The sequence below is a fragment of the Coregonus lavaretus genome (assembly GCF_964263955.1).
Source record: "Coregonus lavaretus genome assembly, chromosome: 26".
In the NCBI taxonomy this organism is placed as follows: Eukaryota; Metazoa; Chordata; class Actinopteri; order Salmoniformes; family Salmonidae; genus Coregonus; species Coregonus lavaretus.
Window position 1 is genome coordinate 13,866,859 of NC_140013.1, and position 22,295 is coordinate 13,889,153.

The window sequence follows — 22,295 nt, forward strand, 5'->3', positions numbered from 1 at the left end:
GATTTGATAAAGCGTGTGTAGACATACCTCACTGGGAACACATTGGTTCAATCAACGTTGTATACACTTCATTTCAATAAAATTACCTTGAACAAATGTGGAATAGACATTGAATTGACGTCTCTGCCCAGTGGGACTTTGATCTGTGATTTGCCATAGTCTTACACAGTGATCATTTTCAAGGCTCTGAAAGTAAAGTATTAAAGAAACATTGACCCAGCAGGTGTACCAGCTTCCTGATTGAATGTGATTGGATGTGACCTGAACACAACAGAGGGTAGAACTGTACTAAGAGGAAACAAACGCACAGAAGGCAGCCACATGTGCAGGCAAGTATGCAGGCACCCACACACTCACACAATCAGAGACACACAACACAGAAACACACGTTTTAACTTTCCCTTTTAAACCTCTGATAATAACGCAGATATACATTTCCTAACTCTTCACACTGATGTCACACACATAAAATTACCCTATATGGCCATCGGTGGCTGGCCACAGAGTACAAGCCATTATGTGAATTCCTTATGAAAGATGCCAAAACAGGGCTTGCAAAGTATAACTTCCTGCTTGATGTTGATTGGACACATTCTATCAACTGTAGTGCACCACAGACAAAGATCAGAAAGGTACCTGGTGGAGAACACATCAGACCAACTACTTAACTACTGTCAGTACAGTTAGAATCATACAGTAGATATTACCATGAGGAGTCAGTTAGAAAGGTAATCATACAGTAGATATTACCATTAGGAGTCAGTTAGAAAGGTAATCATACAGTAGATATTACCATTAGGAGTCAGTTAGAAAGGTAATCATACAGTAGATATTACCATTAGGAGTCAGTTAGAAAGGTAATCGTACAGTTAGTTCAGATGGATGTCTACATCAACAACCAGGTAACTGAAGAAAATGAGAACAGAGCAACGAGGAGAGTGAAGACTGAGACCCATCGCTCAGGTAACAACTATATCACATACACACACATTGACAAAGACTAACACAACCACTTGACACAAAAGCACTGAAAAATGCTGATAGCAAGTCTTAGTGGAAACATTTTTTAAATAGGATTTTACCTTTAAAAATATGTACAGTACCAGTCGAAAGTTTAGACACACCTACTAATTCAAGGGTTTTTCTTTATTTTACAATTTTTTACATTGTAGAATAAAAGTTAAGACATCAAAACTATTAAATAACACATATGGAATCATGTAGTATCCAAAAAAGTGTTAAACAAATCAAAATATATTTTATATTTGAGGTTCTTCAAATAGCCACCCTTTGCCTTGATGACAACTTTGCAAACGCTTGGCATTCTCTCAACCAGCTTCATGAGGTAGTCACCTGGAATGCATTTCAATTAACAGGTGTGCCTTCTTAAAAGTTAATTTTTGAAGGGCTCTTTGTTTTCATGTACAATATATTCTTTCTCCACCTTTTGGGACCTTGTCACAACAAAACTGATTGGCTCAAACGTATTAAGAAGGAACGAAATTCCACAAATTAACTTTTAAGAAGGCACACTTGTTAATTGAAATGCATTCCAGGTGACTATGTCATGATGCTGGTTGAGAGAATGCCAAGAGTGGGACTGACCATCCATTAGTTCAAAATGGTTGTTTTAAACATGTTTTGAGGCTACACAGTGTTTGTTTACAATTACAATGGAGTAAAAAAAAAGACATCAGCTTTTTCATGACAGTTGAACTAAGCTCATGAGGCATTTATAAATTATAATCATTAAGAATCTATGGGTATATATAAAATATTTATGTAGCAACTGCAGATTCACCCTTTAATGTAATGACGTGCTTCTAACATGTTATACTGATACAGTAACTTCCTCTAAAGCAGCTGTGAGAAACAGTCCTCTCATTGCTGATTATGTCACACCATCAAGTGTGTGCCCGTTTGTGTGTGCTTGCGTGTGTGGGGGTATGTGTGTGTACGTGGTTGCTTGCTTGCTTGAATACGTGAGTGTATGTGTGTTCTCACATCAGTGTGTATCTCCTCAGGACCTGAGGATTCAGGGAGAAGACTCTACAGGATGGGTGCTGTGAGCTTTGGGATGCTGTGTGTTCTACAAGTCACTCTCAACATCTCCCTGAGACTAGTCTGTGAGTGTATTGTTATCTAATCATTACACTATATCAGACTTTCATCAACAAGGTCCCAAATGCAGATAACCCACTGGGTACAGATGTCAATTCAATGTCTATTCCACGTTGGTTCAATATCATTTCATTGAAATGATGTCGAAACAACGTTATTTCAACCAGTGGGGAGTGTTGTTATCTGTGTAACTAAGTTCCTTGAGGTCGAAGGAATTGTCCGCTGAGCTCCGAGACAGGATTGTGTCGAGGCAAAGATCTGGGGAAGTGTACCAAAAAGATTTCTACAGCATTGAAGGTCCCCAAGAACAAAGTGGCCTCCATCATTCTTAAATGGAAGAAGTTTGGAACCACCAAGACTCTTCCTAGAGCTGGCAGCCCGTCCAAACTTAGCAATAGGGGGAGAAGGGCCTTGGTCATGGAGATGACCAAGAACTCGATGGTCACTCTGACAGAACTCCAGAGTTCCTCTGTGGAGATGGGATAACCTTCCTGAAGGACAACCTTCTCTGCAGCACTCCACCAACCAGGCCTTTATGGTAGAGTGGCCAGACGGAAGCCACTCCACAGTAAAAGGCACATGACAGCCCGCATGGAGTTTGCCAAAAGGCACCTAAAGGATGCTCAGATCATGAGAAACAAGACTCTCTGGTCTGATGAAACCAAGATTGAACTCCTTGACCTGAATGTCAAGTGTCACGTCTGGAGGATACCAGGCACCATCCCAACGGTGAAGCATGGTGGTGGCAGCATCATGCTGTGGGGATGTTTTTCAGCAACAGGGACTGGGAGACTAGTCAGGATCGAGGGAAAGATGAACGGAGAAAAGTACAGAGAGATCATTGATGAAAAAACCTGCTCCAGAGAGTGCTCAGGACCACAGACTGGGGTGAAGGTTCACCTTCCAACAGAACAACAACCCTTATTTAAATGTGATATTTCCGTTGTAGATTTTTTATAAATATGCTAAAATTTATAAAAAAGCAAAAACTGCTTTTTCATTATGGGATATTGTGTGTAGATTTCTAAAATAGTGAAGGAGTCTAAATACTTTCCGAATGCACTATTATGTATCAATCCTTTCCAGATAACAGATGCATCAAAGACTGAAGAGAAGCATTTTTCTCTTTATAAAACCAATGCAGATGCAGAGAGAGACCAGCTACATACCAGATACAACAACCTGACTGTAGAGAGAGACCAGCTACAGACCAGATACAACAACCTGACTGTAGAGAGAGACCAGCTACATACCAGATACAACAACCTGACTGTAGAGAGAGACCAGCTACAGACCAGATACAACAACCTTGCTGAAGAGAGAGACCAGCTACATACCAGATACAACAACCTGACTGTAGAGAGAGACCAGCTACAGACCAGATACAACAACCTGACTGTAGAGAGAGACCAGCTACAGACCAGATACAACAACCTTGCTGAAGAGAGAGACCAGCTACAGACCAGAAACAACACCCTGACTAAAGAGAGAGACAGGCTTCAGAATTTGATTTGTGGTCAGTGAGCTGGTTATCATATTTTCCTTTATTATTAAGTCAATTTGTTCATTGAGATCTAGTCCAGTGAATCATGGAAAATAAAATGTGATGTTTATTGTTTTGTATCATATTGTATCAGTGTTGTGTTGTGTCATCAAACAGAGAAACCCTGCTGTTTTGATGGATGGAGGAAGTTTGACTGCAGTTGTTACTTCCTCTCTACTGAGGAGAGAACCTGGGAGGAGAGTAGACAGTACTGTGTAAACAGAGGAGCAGACCTGGTGATAATAAACAGCAGAGAGGAACAGGTGAGAGAGAGAGAGAGAGAGAGAGGGGGGGGGGGGGGGGGGGCGTGTAGATATGGGTGTGCAGGGGGTAGATATGATCAAAGAGTGAGCTCCAAAAGTATTGGGACGGTGACAAATGTTTTGTTGTTTTGGCTCTGTACTCCAGCAGTTTGGATTTGAAGTGATACAATGACTATGAGGTTAAAGTGCAGACTGACAGCTTTCATTTTAGGGTAATTTCAACAAATATCGGGTGAACCGTTTAGAAATAAAAGTACTTTTTGTACCTAGTCCCCCCATTTTATTGGGACAAATTCACATATGTCTACTTAAGTTACAGACTCACATATATCACACCCCCAAGATTCGCTAACCTCTCACCATTACAGTAACAGGAGAGGTTAGCGTGTCTTGGGGGTATGATATTTGTTCATCTTTACCTTTCTCACTCATCATTATTCACAGTTCATTCAGCACTTTCCGTAATCATTAAGTGTTTAGAAACATATTCTACTCTTATTTACAATAAAAGTGACTCCAGAATGACACAATACATTATTTACCATTAATTTCAATTAGTCACAAAATATTCTGAAAAACAACCAAAACAAACAGCAAATGCATCCAACAAGTTTGTAGAGTCAAAAGCTTGATGTGGTCATTGCGTGCTAAGAATATGGACCAAATACTAAACTTTGACTACTTTAATACACATATAATTGAATTTGTCCCAATACTTTTGGTCCACTAAAATGGGGGGACTATGTAAACAAAGGGCTTTCATTTCTAAATGGTTCACCTGATGTGGATGAAAATACTGAAAGCTGTCAGCCTGCACCTTAACCTCATAGTCATTTTATCATTTGCTGGAGTACAGAGCCAAAACAAACAAAAATGTGTCAATATTTTTGGAGCTCACTGTATATATATTTATCTTTCTCAACAACAGGAGTTTCTCTTCAATCTCAACAAGAGAGTCTGGATTGGTCTGACTGACAGACAGAGAGAGGGGACCTGGAAATGGGTGGATGGAACAACACTGACCACAGAGTAAGAGATTATAACTACTGTGACAATAAGGATCCAATATTCAGTTCATTCAACCTTTATCTATATAGGTTATTGACATTGATGGCAGAAGTCAACAAAATTGAATTTGAGCTGAAACGTTTTTGTATAATATTTAGGATTGTGATGTTCTAACTGTGATATATGACTGTTTTTAACCCTGTAGGTACTGGTATTAACCATTATATCTGATGTTGTTTAACCCTGTAGGTACTGGTATTAACCATGATATCTGACTGTTTTTAACCTTGTAGGTACTGGTATTAACCATGAAATCTGATGGTTTTTACCTTGTAGGTACTGGTATTAACCATGATATCTGACTGTATTTAACCCTATAGGTACTGGTATTAACCATGATATCTGACTGTTTTTAACCCTGTAGGTACTGGTATTAACCATGATATCTGACTGTTTTTAACCCTGTAGGTGCTGGTATTAACCATTATATCTGACTGTTTTTAACCCTGTAGGTACTGGTATTAACCATGATATCTGACTGTTTCTAACCTTGTAGGTACTGGTATTAACCATGATATCTGACTGTTTTTAACCCTGTAGGTACTGGTATTAACCATGATATCTGACTGTTGTTAACCCTGTAGGTACTGGTATTAACCATGATATCTGACTGTTGTTAACCCTGTAGGTACTGGTATTAACCATGATATCTGAATGTTTTTAACCCTGTAGGTACTGGTATTAACCATGATATCTGACTGTTTTTAACCCTGTAGGAACTGGTATTTACCAAGATATCTGAAGGTTTCTTAACCCTGTAGGTACTGGTATTAACAATGATATATGACTGTTGTTAACCCTGTAGGTACTGGTATTTACCATGATATCTGACTGTTTTTAACCCTGTAGGTATTGTTATTAACCATGATATTTGACTGTTTTTAACCCTGTAGGTAATTGGTATTAACCATGATATCTGACTGTTTTTAAACCTGTAGGTAGTGGTATTAACCATGCTATCTGACTGTTTTTAACCCTGTAGGTACTGGTATTATTCAGGATATCTGACTGTTTTTTTACCCTGTAGGTACTGGAATTAACCATGATATCTGACTGTATTTAACCCTGTAGGTACTGGTATTAACCATGATATCTGACTGTTTTTAATCCTGTAGGTACTGGAATTAACCATGATATCTGACTGTTTTTAACCCTGTTGGTACTGGTATTAACCATGATATCTGACTGTTTTTAACCCTGTAGGTACTGGTATTAACCATGATATCTGATGGTTTTTAACCCTATAGGTACTAGTATTAAACATGATATCTTACTGTTTTTAACCCTGTAGGGACTGGTATTAACCATTATATCTGACTGTTGTTAACCCTGTAGGTACTGGTATTAACCACGATATCTGACTGTTTTTAACCCTGTAGGTACTGTTATTAACCATGATATCTGACTGTTTTTAACCCTGTAGGTACTGGTATTAACCATGATATCTGACTGTTTTTAATCCTGTAGGTACTGGAATTAACCATGATATCTGACTGTTTTTAACCCTGTTGGTACTGGTATTAACCATGATATCTGACTGTTTTTAACCCTGTAGGTACTGGTATTAACCATGATATCTGATGGTTTTTAACCCTATAGGTACTAGTATTAAACATGATATCTTACTGTTTTTAACCCTGTAGGGACTGGTATTAACCACGATATCTGACTGTTTTTAACCCTGTAGGTACTGTTATTAACCATGATATCTGACTGTTTTTAACCCTGTAGGTACTGGTATTAACCATGATATCTGACTGTTTTTAACGCTGTAGGTATTGGTATTAACCATGATATCTGACTGTTTCTAACCCTGTAGGTACTGGTATTAACCATGATATCTGACTGTTATTAACCCTGTAGGTACTGGTATTAACCATGATATCTGACTGTTTTAACCCTGTAGGTACTGGTATTAACCATGATATCTGACTCTTATTAATCCTGTAGGTACTGGTATTAACCATGATATCTGACTCTTATTAATCCTGTAGGTACTGGTATTAACCATGATATCTGACTGTTTCTAACCCTGTAGGTACTGGTATTAACCATGATATCTAACTGTTGTTAACCCTGTAGGTACTGGTATTAACCATGATATCTGACTGTTTTTAACCCTGTAGGTACTGGTATTAACCATGATATCTGACTGTTTTTAACCCTGTAGGTACTGGTATTAACCATGATATCTGACTGTTTTTAACCCTGTAGGTACTGGTATTAACCATGATATCTGACTGTTTTTAACCCTGTAGGTACTGGTATTAACCATGATATCTGATGGTTTTTAACCCTGTAGGTACTGGTATTAACCATGATATCTGACTGTTTCTAACCCTGTAGGTACTGGTATTAACCATGATATCTGACTGTTGTTAACCATGTAGGTACTGGTATTAACCATGATATCTGACTGTTGTTAACCCTGTAGGTACTGGTATTAACCATGATATCTGACTGTTGTTAACCTTGTAGGTAATGGTATTAACCATGATATCTGACTGTTTTTAACCCTGTAGGTACTGGTATTAACCAATATATCTGACTGTTGTTAACCCTGTAGGTACTGGTATTAACCATGATATCTGACTGTTGTTAACCCTGTAGGTACTGGTATTAACCATGATATCTGACTGTTGTTAACCCTGTAGGTACTGGTATTAACCATGATATCTGACTGTTTTTAACCCTGTAGGTACTGGTATTAACCATGATATCTGACTGTTTTTAACCCTGTAGGTACTGGTATTAACCATGATATCTGACTCTTATTAATCCTGTAGGTACTGGTATTAACCATGATATCTGACTGTTTCTAACCCTGTAGGTACTGGTATTAACCATGATATCTGACTGTTGTTAACCCTGTAGGTACTGGTATTAACTATGATATCTGACTGTTTTTAACCCTGTAGGTACTGGTATTAACCATGATATCTGACTGTTTTTAACCCTGTAGGTACTGGTATTAACCATGATATCTGACTGTTGTTAACCATGTAGGTACTGGTATTAACCATGATATCTGACTGTTTTTAACCCTGTAGGTACTGGTATTAACCATGATATCTGACTGTTGTTAACCCTGTAGGTACTGGTATTAACCATGATATCTGACTGTTGTTAACCCTGTAGGTAATGGTATTAACCATGATATCTGACTGTTTTTAACCCTGTAGGTACTGGTATTAACCAAGATATCTGACAGTTGTTAACCCTGTAGGTACTGGTATTAACCATGATATCTGACTGTTGTTAACCCTGTAGGTACTGGTATTAACCATGATATCTGACTGTTTTTAACCCTGTAGGTACTGGTATTAACCATGATATCTGACTGTTGTTAACCCTGTAGATACTGGTATTAACCATGATATCTGACTGTTTTTAACCCTGTAAATACTGGTATTAACCATGATATCTGACTGTTTTTAATCCTGTAGGTACTGGTATGACCCACAACCTAATAATTCAGGTCGTTTTGGGGAGGATTGTGCTGGGATAAACAACGATCAGCATCCTCTAAAGGCCTGGAATGACTTGCCATGTAACAGGAGACTCAACTGGATTTGTGAGAAAGTGGTTTAACATCACCATGACAACATACTGTAACACATACAGTAGCCTACAGTGCACACAACTCTCTCTCTCTTTCTCTCTTTCTCTCTTTCTCTCTCTCTCTCTCTCTCTCTCTCTCTCTCTCTCTCTCTCTCTCTCTCTCTCTCTCTCTCTCTCTCTCTCTCTCTCTCTCTCTCTCTCTCTCTCTCTCTCTCTCTCACACACACACACACTCTCTCTCTGTCTGAACCCCCCCCCCCCACACACACCCTTACACACACAAACACCCTCACATCCATGCAAACACACCTATTGTTGTATTTGTTTTTTATTATATATATAAAAAATAGATGTCCTACTTATTTCCTGTTTGTAGCTTCCTGTGAACCAGTAGTTATGTTTGACACGTCATCAGATACAACATGAAGTCAGTACATTTGACTTTGTGCACACTCTACATGAAGTGCATTTCATAAATTACTTGCTACCGATGTTTAAATGCTCCAATTTAGATCGGGTGCAAACATTCTCAACAGTACGAAACCACCATTACATACAGTGTATAGGAGTTGACTGTAACAACAATTAATTAGTGTAGTAGAGATATCAAAGGGTATCAAAGGATGCTATTTAATAATCTTTGACAGTCAGTCTTTGTTGTTGTCAAGTTACACAGAAGCACAATATCAAATGCTCATATTTGACTGTTGTTCCCCTATATGGGTCCCAAAAGAGGGAAGTGGATCTTTTCAGTGGTTCAAACAGCTGTCACTCAAGAATCCTCAACCAATCAGGTTCATTAAGAGAGAGCTGCAGCCAATTATGTTGTCATCTCATCCTCACTGGTTAAACCTACCCAGCCTCAACATCTACTTGGAGCAGTTTGTAGTGTCAAATCTATTGTATGGACATTATAATGACCCATGTCTGTAGTCCTGGACCTCCTGAACATGTTGATGTATATTTGGGAGTAAACAGAGGGTCCAAATCAGCAGAAAGGTGAAAGGAAGGGGGAGTTCTGGAAACTACCTGAATTATCTTGGGGCTGTTACATATGATTTTTAATATATGTTTACAGCTAGACTTTGTTCTCCACTTCCCCTCTATTATCTATATCTTCCTGGTATGATAGAGAGACCTGAAAATAGCTCTGCAGCGATGCTCCCCATCCAACCTGACAGAGCTTGAGAGGATCTGCAGAGAAGAATGGGAGAAACTCCCCAAATACAGGTGTGCCAAGCTTGTAGCGTCATACCCAAGAACACTCGAGGCTGTAATCGCTGCCAAAGGTGCTTCAACAGTGTACTGAGTAAAGGGTCTGAATACTTATGTAAATTTAATATTTCAGTTTTGTATTTTTAATACATTTGGAACCATTTCTAAAAAACTGTTTTTTATTTGTCATTATGGGCTATTGTGTGTAGATTGATGAGGAAAAAAACAATTTAATCAATTTTAGAATTAGGCTGTAACGTAACAAAATGTGGAAAAAGTCAAGGGGTCTGAATACTTTCCGAATTTGCTGAATATTCATATATATCACTCAATAGCCATTGTCAATGTTAAGATTTATAGTTCACTATGTAGCATTGCATGTAGGCTGTACATACATCTCTCTCTCTCTCTCTCTCTCTCTCTCTCTCTCTCTCTCTCTCTCTCTCTCTCTCTCTCTCTCTCTCTCTCTCTCTCTATCTATCTATCTATCTGGTATGTTAGTAGTGATGTTGATGGTTGGATACAGTACTGAATGGTTAAGTGATGATGTCTAGTAGTTATCATGTTGGTGGTCATGCTGAATGCTTAAGTGTGTACACGGAATGTAATTACTATTATTTTTTATTAAAACGTGTTTTCACATTCAACTATTCACAGATATCGCTTTTATACAAACATACATATTAATAAAAAAATCAACAATGTAATTTAACAAGGTCTACCAGCCTGAATGTGATTAGATACTGATAATAGTGTGATCTGCAGTTGGACACAGACAGAGGGCAGAACAGTACTGAGAGGACACACACACACTGCATGCCACACGCAGGCACACACACACGCACGCACACACACACACACAGGTACATTTCCCATGTTAAACCTCTGATAAAGATGCAGACATATATTTCCCCCAGCACCTCTGAATAACTCCTCACACTGATGTCACACACAGACAGCATACATAGAAAAAAAGGCCCCTATATGGCCATCGATGGCTGGTCACAGAGTACAAGCCATAACGTGACCTCCTTATGAAGGCTGGGATGTCAAAGCCTCAGTAATGTTATATGATCTATGTACAAATTCACTTACTCCAATCTATTATCTGCTAAAATATATGATAAGTTCAATTATATCTTGAATAATTTAAAACGGATGGGAAACAAACATATTTCCATTAGAAGCTAAAGTGGGGGGAGTCATGTGGGGGCCAGTGACGTGTTGATTTGACAGTTTCCCTTTCACTGTGATTGACAGTTTAAAAAATAGTGTCACTACCATAAATCACACAGATGCTGGTCAGCGCAGGGAGAAGACACAGGTACAGACCTACATTAGAGTTGAGGTTAGAAGTAGAAGTTACTGTATTTGACCACAAGTGTGTTAAGATGTCAGAAGGATTCTATGAAAACTCGGATGGATTTGTAAACTATGAGCCTGATGCAATGAAGAACAAGGACATTGATGGCCAATTATATGCCAACATAGGAGCCTTCAAGCCCAGTCCAAGAGATGGAGTTGTTGCTTAAGGTAAGATTGCACGAACACACACACACACACACACACAAATTACACATGAAAAACACATTAAACAGGTGAGATTATCCTGCAGTACTATACCTGTATTTGTATAGTTTGAATCCAGTTGGTACTTCCTGTCTCCTGAGACTAAAACCTGGAAGGAGAGCAGAGAGGACTGTCTGGAGAGAGGAGCAGACCTGGTGATCATAAACAGCTATGCAGAACAGGTCAGAGAGAGAAAGAGAGAGATGAGTTTGCAGGGGGTAGATGTGATCAAACATATATGTCTATATATTTATCTTTCTCAACCTCAAGACGAGAGTCTGGATTGGTCTGACTGACTCTGTTACTGAGGGGACCTGGAAATGGGTGGACGGCACACCACTGACCACAGGTTGAGAGATTATAATTATTCTGTCAATAAGGCTCCATTCAACCTTTATCTATACAGGTTACTGTCATTGATGGCAGCAGTCAACAAAGTTAACTTTCTGCTGAAAAAATATTTACGATTGTGATGTTGTAACTGTAATGTCTGACGGTTTTTAACCCTGTACTGTTATTAACCATAATATCTGACTGTTGTTAACCCTGTAGGTACTGGTATTAACCATGATATCGGATGATTTTTAACCCTGTAGGTACTGGTATTAACCATGATATCTGACGGTGTTTAACCCTGTAGGTACTGGTATTAACCATGATATCTGACTGTTTTTAACCTTGTAGGTACTGGTATTAACCATGATATCTGACTGTTTTTAACCTTGTAGGTACTGGTATTAACCATGATATCTGACTGTTTTTAACCCTGTAGGTACTGGTATTAACCATGATATCTGACTGTTTTTAACCTTGTAGGTACTGGTATTAACCATGATATCGGATGATTATTAACCCTGTAGGTACTGGTATTAACCATGATATCTGACTGTTTCTAACCCTGTAGGTACTGGTATTAACCATGATATCTGACTGTTGTTAACCCTGTAGGTACTGGTATTAACCATGATATCTTACTGTTTTTAACCCTTTAGGTACTGGTATTAACCATGATATCTGACTGTTTCTAACCCTGTAGGTACTGGTATTAACCATGATATCTGATTGTTTCTAACCATGTAGGTACTGGTATTAACCATGATATCTGATTGTTTCTAACCATGTAGGTACTGGTATTAACCATGATATGGAAGAGACCCTCTGGAGTTGCTGCAGTGTGTCTGGGGCTGCTGTGTGTTCTCCTACTGGCTGGGATCATAGGCCTGTCTGTCTACTGTGAGTTTAGTATGTTGTCAATGAGACTTAAGTAGCCTACTTAATCATACTTAATCATGAATGGTGTGGTATTTACATGTTTGATTCACTTTTCCCTTTTACAGATGGAGTCATTGGTCATCACGACTCAACAGGCCAGATACAACAACCTACCTAAAGGGAGAGACCATTTACAGATCAGATACAACAACCTGACTGAAGAGAGAGACCAGCTACAGACCAGCTACAACAACCTTACTGAAGAGAGAGACCAGCTACAGACAGAGAGATTTCTTTAGCGGGAGGCTTAACAATTGCAGTGAGTAAACCTACAGTAATAAATTGGTATTAATCCCACACACCATATCGTGTGTTTCTATTCTTTCATTAAGTGTTGAAGGAAATTCATGTTTTCATCTTGTAGAACAAACTTATTCTGAAGGCTGGCAGAAGTTTGCATCCAGTTGGTACTTCCTGTCTACTGAGACTAAAATCTGGAAGGAGAGCAGAGAGGACTGTCTGGAGAGAGGAGCAGACCTGGTGATCATAAACAGCGATAAGGAACAGGTGAGAGAGAGAGAGAGAGAGAGAGAGAGAGAGAGAGAGAGAGAGAGAGAGGGAGAGAGAGAGAGAGAGAGAGAGAGAGAGACTGTGTGTGTGTGTGTGTGTGTGTGTGTGTGTGTGTGTGTGTGTGTGTGTGTGTGTGTGTGTGTGTGTGTGTGTGTGTGTGTGTGTGTGTGTGTGTGTGTGTGTGTGTGGTGTGTGTGTGTGTGTATGGGTGTGCAGGGGGTAGATATGATCAAACCTACATATACAGTATATTTATATTTCTCACAACAGACATTTCTCTTCAACCTCAAGAAGAGTGTCTGGATTGGTCTGACTGACTCTATTAATGAGGGGACCTGGAAATAGGTGGACGGCACTCCACTGACCACAGGGTGAGAGATGATAACTAATCTGTCAATAAGGATCCATTAAACCTTTTTCTATACAGTTATTGTTATTGATGGCAGCAGTTAACAAAGTTAACTTTAAGATGAAGCATTTCTGTATATTATTTAGGATTGTGATGTTCTAACTGTGATGTCTTATAGTTTTAAACCCTGTAGGTACTGGTATTAACCATGATATCTAACTGTTTTTAACCCTGTAGGTACTGGTATTAACTATGATATCTGACAGTTTTTAACCCTGTAGGTACTTGTATTAACCATGATATCTGACTGTTTTTAACCCTGTAGGTACTGGTATTAACCATGATATCTGACTGTTTTTAACCCTGTAGGTACTGGTATTAACCATGATATCTGACTGTTTTTAATCCTGTAGGTACTGGTATTAACCATGATATCTGACTGTTTTTAGTCCTGTAGGTACTGGTATTAACCATGATATCTGACTGTTTTTAACCCTGTAGGTACTGGTATAAACCATGATATCTGATGGTTTTTAACCCTGTAGGTACTGGTGTAATCAACAGCCTGATAATGGTGGTGGCCATGCAAAATATGGTGAGGAGGACTGTGTTGAGATACTCAAAGATCAGAGTCTTCTGAAGGCATGGAATGACTTGTCATGTGACAGGAAACTCAACTGGATTTGTGAGAAAGTGGTTTAACATCACCATGACAACATACTGTTACACATACAGTAGCCCTCACAACTCACTCTCTCGCTCTCTCGCTCTCTCGCTCTCTCTCTCTCAAACCGACACACACAAACAAACACTGAAGTGTAGATGCATGCACATACAGTAGCCTACACTGCACACAACTTCCTCCCTTTCTCTCTCTCTCTCTCTCTCTCTCTCTCTCTCTCTCTCTCTCTCTGTCTCTCTCTCTCTGTCTCTCTCTCTCTCTCTCTCTCTCTCTCTCTCTCTCTCTCTCTCTCTCTCTCTCTCTCTCTCTCTCTCTCTCTCTCTCTCTCTCTCTCTCTCTCTCTCTCAATTTCAATTTCAATTGAAGGGCCTTATTGGCATGGGAAATGTATGTTAACATTGCCAAAGCAAGTGAAGTAGATAGTAAACAAAAGTGAAATAAACAATAAATATTAACAGTAAACATTACACTCAGAAGTTCCAAAAGAATAAAGACATTTCAAATGTCATATTATGCATATATACAGTGTTGTAACAATGTGCAAATAGTTAAAGTACAAATGGGAAAATAAATAAACATAAATATGGGTTGTATTTACAATGGTGTTTGTTCTTCACTGGTTGCCCTTTTCTTGTGGCAACAGGTCACAAATCTTGCAGCTGTGATGGCACACTGTGGTTTTTCACCCAGTAGATAAGGAAGTTTATCAAAATTGGGTTTGTTTTCGAATTCTTTGTGGATTGCTGTAATCTGAGGGAAATATGTGTCTCTAATATGGTCATACATTTGGCAGGAGGTTAGAAAGTGCAGCTCAGTTTCCACCTCATTTTGTGGGCAGTGTGCACATAGCCTGTCTTCTCTTGAGAGCCAGGTCTGCCTACGGCGGCCTTTCTCAATAGCAAGGCTATGCTCACTGAGTCTGTACATAGTCAAAGCTTTCCTTAAGTTTGGGTCAGTCACAGTGGTCAGGTATTCTGCCACTGTGTACTCTCTGTTTAGGGCCAAATAGCATTCTAGTTTGCTCTGTTTTTTTGTTTGTTCTTTCCAATGTGTCAAGTAATTCTCTTTTTGTTTTCTCATAATTTGGTTGGGTCTAATTGTGTTGTTGTTGTTGTTGTTGTCCTGGGGCACTGTGGAGTCTGTTTGTGTTTGTGAACAGAGCCCCAGGACCAGCTTACTTAGGGGACTCTTCTCCAAGTTCATCTCTCTGTAGGTGATGGCTTTGTTATGGATGGTTTGGGAATCGCTTCCTTTTAAGTGGTTATAGAATTTAACGGCTCTTTTCTGGATTTTGATAATTAGCGGGTATTGGCCTAATTCTACTCTGCATGCATTATTTGGTGTTTTACGTTGTACACGGAGGATGTTTTTGCAGAATTCTGCATGCAGAGTCTCAATTTGGTGTTTGTCCCATTTTGTGAATTATTGGTTGGTGAGCGGACCCCAGACCTCATAACCATAAAGGGCAATGGGTTCTATAACTGATTCAAGTATTTTTAGCCAGATCCTAATTGGTATGTCAAATTTTATGTTCCTTTTGATGGCATAGAAGGCCCTTCTTGCCTTGTCTCTCAGATCGTTAACAGCTTTGTGGAAGTTACCTGTGGCGCTGATGTTTAGTCCGAGGTATGTATAGTTATTTGTGTGCTCTAGGGCAACGGTGTCTAGATGGAATTTGTATTTGTGGTCCTGGCAACTGGACCTTTTTTGGAACACCATTATTTTTGTCTTACTGAGATTTACTGTCAGGGCCCAGGTCTGACAGAATCTGTGCAGAATATCTAGGTGCTGCTGTAGGCCCTCCTTGGTTGGTGACAGAAGCACCAGATCATCAGCAAACAATAGACATTTGACTTCAGATTCTAGTAGGGTGAGGCCGGGTGCTGCAGACTGTTCTAGTGCCCTCGCCAATTCGTTGATATATATGTTGAAGAGGGTGGGGCTTAAACTGCATCCCTGTCTCACCCCACGGCCCTGTGGAAAGAAATGTGTGTGTTTTTTGCCAAAACCGCACACTTGTTGTTTGTGTACATGGATTTTATAATGTCGTGTGTTTGTCCCCCAACCCCACTTTCCATCAATTTGTATAGCAGACCCTCATGCCAAATTGAGTCAAAAGCTTTTTTGAAATCAACAAAGCATGAGAAGACTTTGCCTTTGTTTTGGTTTGTTTGTTTGTCAATTAGGGTGTGCAGGGTGAATACGTGGTCTGTCGTACGGTAATTTGGTAAAAAGCCAATTTGACATGTGCTCAGTACATCATTTTCACTGAGGAAATGAACTAGTCTGCTGTTAATGATAATGCAGAGGATTTTCCCAAGGTTGCTGTTGACGCATATCCCACGGTAGTTATTGGGGTCAAATTTGTCTCCACTTTTGTGGATTGGGGTGATCAGTCCTTGGTTCCAAATATTGGGGAAGATGCCAGAACTAAGGATGATGTTAAAGAGTTTAAGTATATCTAATTATAATTTGTGGTCTGTATATTTCATCATTTCATTGAGGATACCATCAACACCACAGGCCTTTTTGGGTTGGAGGGTTTGTATTTTGTCCTGTAGTTCATTCAATGTAATTGGAGAATCCAGTGAGTTCTGGTAGTCTTTAATAGTTGATTCTAAGATTTGCATTTGATCATGTATCTTTTTTTGCTGTTTGTTCTCTGTTATAGGGCCAAGAAGATTGGAGAAGTGGTTTACCCATACATCTCCGTTTTGGATAGATAGCTCTTTGTGTTGTTTTTGTTTAGTGTTTTCCAATTTTCCCAGAAGTGGTTAGAGTGTATGGATTCATCAATTACATTGAGCTGATTTCTGACATGCTGTTCCTTATTTTTCCGTAGTGTATTTCTGTATTGTTTAGTGATTCACCATAGTGAAGGCGTAGGCTCAGGTTTTCTGGGTCTCTATGTTTTTGGTTGGATAGGTTTCTCAATTTCTTTCTTATGTTTTTGCATTCTTCATCAAACCATTTATCACTGTTGTTCTTTTCTTCGGTTTTCTGTTAGAGATTTCTCTACTCTCTCTCTCTCTCTCTCTCTCTCTCTCTCTCTCTCTCTCTCTCTCCTCTCTCTCTCTCTCTCTCTCTACTCTCTCTCAATTCAATTCAATTCAATAGACTTTATTGACATGGCAAGTTAAATTACTTACATTGTTAAAGTATACATATAAACAAAATGGTGGGACCAACAGCAATAAAAATAGTAGTAGTGGAAATGGGATTACCATTAACAGCAACTACAACAACAATATTAATGACAATAACAATACATTAAAGCAATAGTAGTCAACCAGTCTCAACATGACTGAGAAGACACATTACATGGTATGAAAGCCAAAACCAAACAGGAAATATTATTGACATTACATTACACTTTTCACTGGCTGTCCCTCAGGTTGTAGCAGGAGGACACATATTTGGCTGAATTATAATTTTAAATTCTTTCTCTCTCTCTCTCCTCTCTCTCTCTCTCTCTCTCTCTCTCTCTCTCTCTCTCTCTCTCTCTCTCTCTCTCTCTCTCTCTCTCTCTCTCTCTCTCTCTACTCTCTCTCTACTCTGTCTCTGTCTCTGTCTCTGTCTCTGTCTCTGTCTCTGTCTCTCTCTCTCTCTCTCTCTCTCTCTCTCTCTCTCTCTCTCTCTCTCTCTCTCTCTCTCTCTCTCTCTCTCTCTCTCTCTCTCTCTCTCTCTCTCTCTCTCTCTCTCTCTCTCTCTCTCTCTCTAGTGGGATGCCTGCCCCTATCTTCAACTCTACAGGATGGAAAGGTCAGAGACAAAGCATTTGTGTTATCTCTGTGACATTTTTATGAGTGTTTTATAACACTGCTAACATATTGTGTGTAATTGATTTTGACACTGTAATTGCTAATTGTCTGTGTCCGACTGTCCTCTGTGTGCATGTGTGCGCACGTGTATGTGTGTGTGCGCATGTGCGTGTGTGCCCTCAGGTTGCTGACTGTATTCAGGACTCTCTGAATAGTAATGGCGGTGTGCCACATCCTGGCTGTGACAAACGGAAAACAGGTGACAACTCCTTTCTTATCTCTTATCTGACATAACCTCCTTCAGCTGCACAAACGCACCAGACCACACAGTGCACTTATTCAACTGTATTCACAATGTAAATGTAATGCGTAAAAATTGAGATTTCGTTAATCATGACAATGATTACTGTACGTGAGGAATACCCTTTATTTCAACTTACGTTTGATGATAATGCTGTTCATTATTTCAGCAATGTAATCCATCTTCCATTACAAATATTCATGGCAACACCTGTCACTGAGGCAGATAGGTATGATTATGTGTATTTTGATAAGATGGACATGGTCAACCAGTGTTGTGTTGTGTTGTGCAGATGATGCTGTCCACAGGCACCAGGGTCTCCTGAGGGAGCTGCAGGAGCTGGCCCAGGACGGTCAGTCTGACTATGTTTATTAGCTAATACTTTACAACTGAAGTACTCAGGGACAGACTGGGATCAGAAATTGGTCTGGGTGTTTCTAACACAGCTGTACATTTTTTCCCTTGAATGATCATTTTTCGCAAAACCCCCAATTTAGACAGGCCCATTGGGCTACAAATGGACCAGCCCTTCTGGCATTTGTCAGAAATGCCCTATGGCCAGTCCATCTCTGGGAGTAGCCCTGCCTAAGGTGTTATCACCACAGTAACATGGAATATCAAAACATACTGACTTATTAAGAGAAGCAGTCTAATTGTTGCAATATCTTTGCTATGTTATGTTGGTTTCAGAGTCAGGTAATTATACATGTAAATCAAGATAAAATCTTCAAAAACATGTTTTGTTGAACTTGCTGTAATATGCTTTAAATTGTACAGTAACTAACTACCTCAATTTATTTTATTCTTACAGAGAGGGAAAGAGAGAGAGAGTATGGGAGGGAGAAAGAGCGATATGAGGAGAACCAGGCTGAGGGAGAGAGGGACCGAGAGGGGAGGGAGAAAGAGCGATATGAGGAGAACCAGGCTGAGGGAGAGAGGGGCCGAGAGGAGAGGGAGAAAGAGCGATATGAGGAGAACCAGGCTGAGGGAGAGAGGGACCGAGAGGAGAGGGAGAAAGAGCGATATGAGGAGAACCAGGCTGAGGGAGAGAGGAACCGAGAGGGGAGGGAGAAAGAGCGATATGAGGAGAACCAGGCTGAGGGAGAGAGGGGCCGAGAGGGGAGGGAGAAAGAGCGATATGAGGAGAACCAGGCTGAGGGAGAGAGGGACCGAGAGGGAAGGGGGAAAGAGCAGACTGAGAAAAAAGAACTGAGAAAGAAAGAGATTAAGGCAGAAGGGGTAGAGGAGGAGGAGAAGGTGGTGATGAAGGACAGAACGAATGAGGAGATGAGGGAAGAGCCCAGACTGGAGGAGGAAAGGGGGGATGAGGAAGAGAGCGCCAAAGAGCTGGAGGAGCTCCTGGCAAAGGAGATAAGGAAGATAGGAAAAGAGGACAGGGAGCTTGAGGAGCTGCTCAAGGAGCTGAAGAAGAAAAGGTACGAGTCGGTGAAGGAAAAAGAGCTCCAGAGAGGGTCAGAAGCAGAGGATGAGAGGAAGAAGGATGAGGAGGAGCAGAAAAAGAGAGAGAGAGAGCGGCTAGAAATTATTGAGAACGAAGAGAGGAAACGCAGTGAGGAGAGGAAGAACAACGAGGTGGAGCTGCTGGTGGAGAAAGAGAAGGTGGAGCGGGAGCTCAAGGAGCTGCTGGAGGAACAGGACAGCAAGAAGAACGTGGAGAAGGAGAAAGAGAGGGAGGAAAAACAGGAGGAACTGGAAGAGCTCCTCAAAAAGATGAAACGGGTACAAGAGGAGGAGGAGAGAGAAGAGGAGGAGAGGAAGAGAGAGAATGCAGGGGATGAGGTGAAAGTGGACAAAGAGAGCGAGAAGGAGGGAGAGATTCGCAAGGAATTGGAGAAGGTGAAAGAGGGAGGGAGTGAGAAGGATGTTAAGGAGCCTCAGCAGAAGAGAGTGATGGAGAAAGCGAGTGATGAGTCGACCCGTCAGTTTGGAAAGGAGAGGGACAGGGACGATGATGATGACGATGATGAAGAAGCAGATGAGGAAGATGAGGATGAAAACAATGAGGATTGGGAAGAGGAAGAGCAAGAGGAGGATGAGGACAAAAAGGAGGATGTTGAGGAGGATGAAGGAGAGGTAAGTGGGCAAGATTCAACAGGATTTAGCACGACTGAGCTTGTAAAGTTGATACTGTAATTGCTAATTGACTGTGTGTGTGTGTGTGTGTGTGTGTGTGTGTGTGTGTGTGTGTGTGTGCGTGCGTGCGTGTGTGTGTGTGTGTGTGTGTGTGTGTGTGTGTGTGTGTGTGTGTGTGTGTGTGTGTGTGTGTGTGTGTGTGTGTGTGTGTGTGTGTGTGTGTGTGTGTGTGTGTGTGTGTGTGTGTGTGTGTGTGTGTGTGTGTGTGTGTGTGTGTGTGTGCACCTAACACACTGTCTGACCTGGTCTGTGTGCCTACAGGAGCTTCTGGAGATTGAGGCAGAGCTGCGAAAAGTGGCTGCAGAGCTTAAGGAACTTCACAGGGGTCGTTAAGTTCTAAATTACACACACACACACACACACACACACACACACACACACACACACACACACATACATACACACAAACAACACAAAACAGACAGATAAGGACACAGTGCCGCTCTCTCATGCTATCACACACAGAAACACACACAACTAACATACTTAGTAACATGGTATAATCATAATGCTTTAGATGGGATGTACTTCTGCATGTAGTTGCATTTTACTACAAACATACATGTACTCTTCTCCCCATCCCCTAACTCTCATACTGCATTCAGAGCTCTTTAGATGTCAGTCTTTCTGTGTGCTGCCATTATCAAAGATTGTTTAGTAGGCAAGATCTACAACCTTGCCCATGTAAAGCTATAGTTAGTCTACATCTCATAATACAAGGAATTGGGAAAGATGTCTCCTTTACGATATGTCTCGTGTAGATATTTTGTGCAATAATTAAAAATCTATGTGTGAGATTTGTTACGGTCATTGAGACTGTTAATGTAAGCAATGTATCACTGTTATTTATAATATTGACATTTTGATTTCTATGATTGATTTCCATGAGTATATCAACAAAATGTGAGGATTGTGCTATCTGGCTAATGTACTGTTAATATCAGACTGTTAATTAAGAACTGGGGTGACACTCAGGGAGAATCTCCATTGCATACTCCTCGCGTCCGCTCTCCTCGCCTCCTTCTCAAAACCCATTGGAGGAGAAGGTCAGAGGGGAGGGACGTCTGGCTTTCTCATCCAATGGGTTTTGAGAAGGAGATGAGGAGAGGACGTGAGGAGTATGCAATTGAGTTCTTCCCTCAGAAAGAGAAGGTGTGTGACCACGGAAACCCCTCAGAGCCTGGTTCCTCTGTAGGTTTCTTCCTAGGTTTCTGCCTTTCTAGGGAGTTTTTCCTAGCCACCGTGCTTCTACATCTGCATTGCTTGCTGTTTGGGGTTTTAGGCTGGGTTGACATCTGCTGATGTAAAAAGGGCTTTATCAATACAATTGGATTAATTGATTGATAGTATTGATGTACATAACATAACATAATGTTATATAATAAGATGAGCATGAGGTTTCCTGAAGTTTAGTTATTTTTGTTTGCAGTTTGGGTCACCCAGGTGGTCAAGAGTCATAGAAATAGAATGAATGGGAATGTCAGTTCTAGTAATTATATTTCTATGGCCAGGGTGGCACCCCAGCTCTTCTCCCAGCTTTGCACTCTTATCTTAACCAGCCAAGGAAGTCTAGAGAAGGGAGTGACACACTAAGCCATTTCTAGTATTTGGTCATAATAAACAATGACTGTTCTAAAACTTTTTTTTAAAGTTGGTAAGATATAGATAATCATCCTCATCATTTTTCATGGTTTGTGAACTCCACTGTTATGCAGCCATGTTTGAATAAGAAATATTAGGAAACAGTGCCCCCACATGTTAAATCAACATAAGTGCACTACGTGCTACACAGTTGCATGGTTAATAACAAATGTGGAGGAACAACAATAACTGCAATACAAGAAGAAGAAGAAGAATATTAAGACAACTTATTAAAACCTATAAAGCTATAAAAATGTACATATTAAAGCCAAATATATTATGATG

General features: G+C 40.2%; 1 long non-coding RNA gene across 1 annotated transcript; it reads left to right on the forward strand.

Moving 5' to 3' along the window:
• The first annotated feature begins 850 nt into the window (after window positions 1-850).
• On the forward strand, window positions 851-3,415 carry LOC311101433. The gene is made up of 3 exons (XR_014609925.1): window positions 851-963; window positions 2,025-2,126; window positions 3,266-3,415. It is a non-coding gene; the product is annotated as an uncharacterized lncRNA (long non-coding RNA).
• The last annotated feature ends 18,880 nt before the right edge of the window (window positions 3,416-22,295 follow it).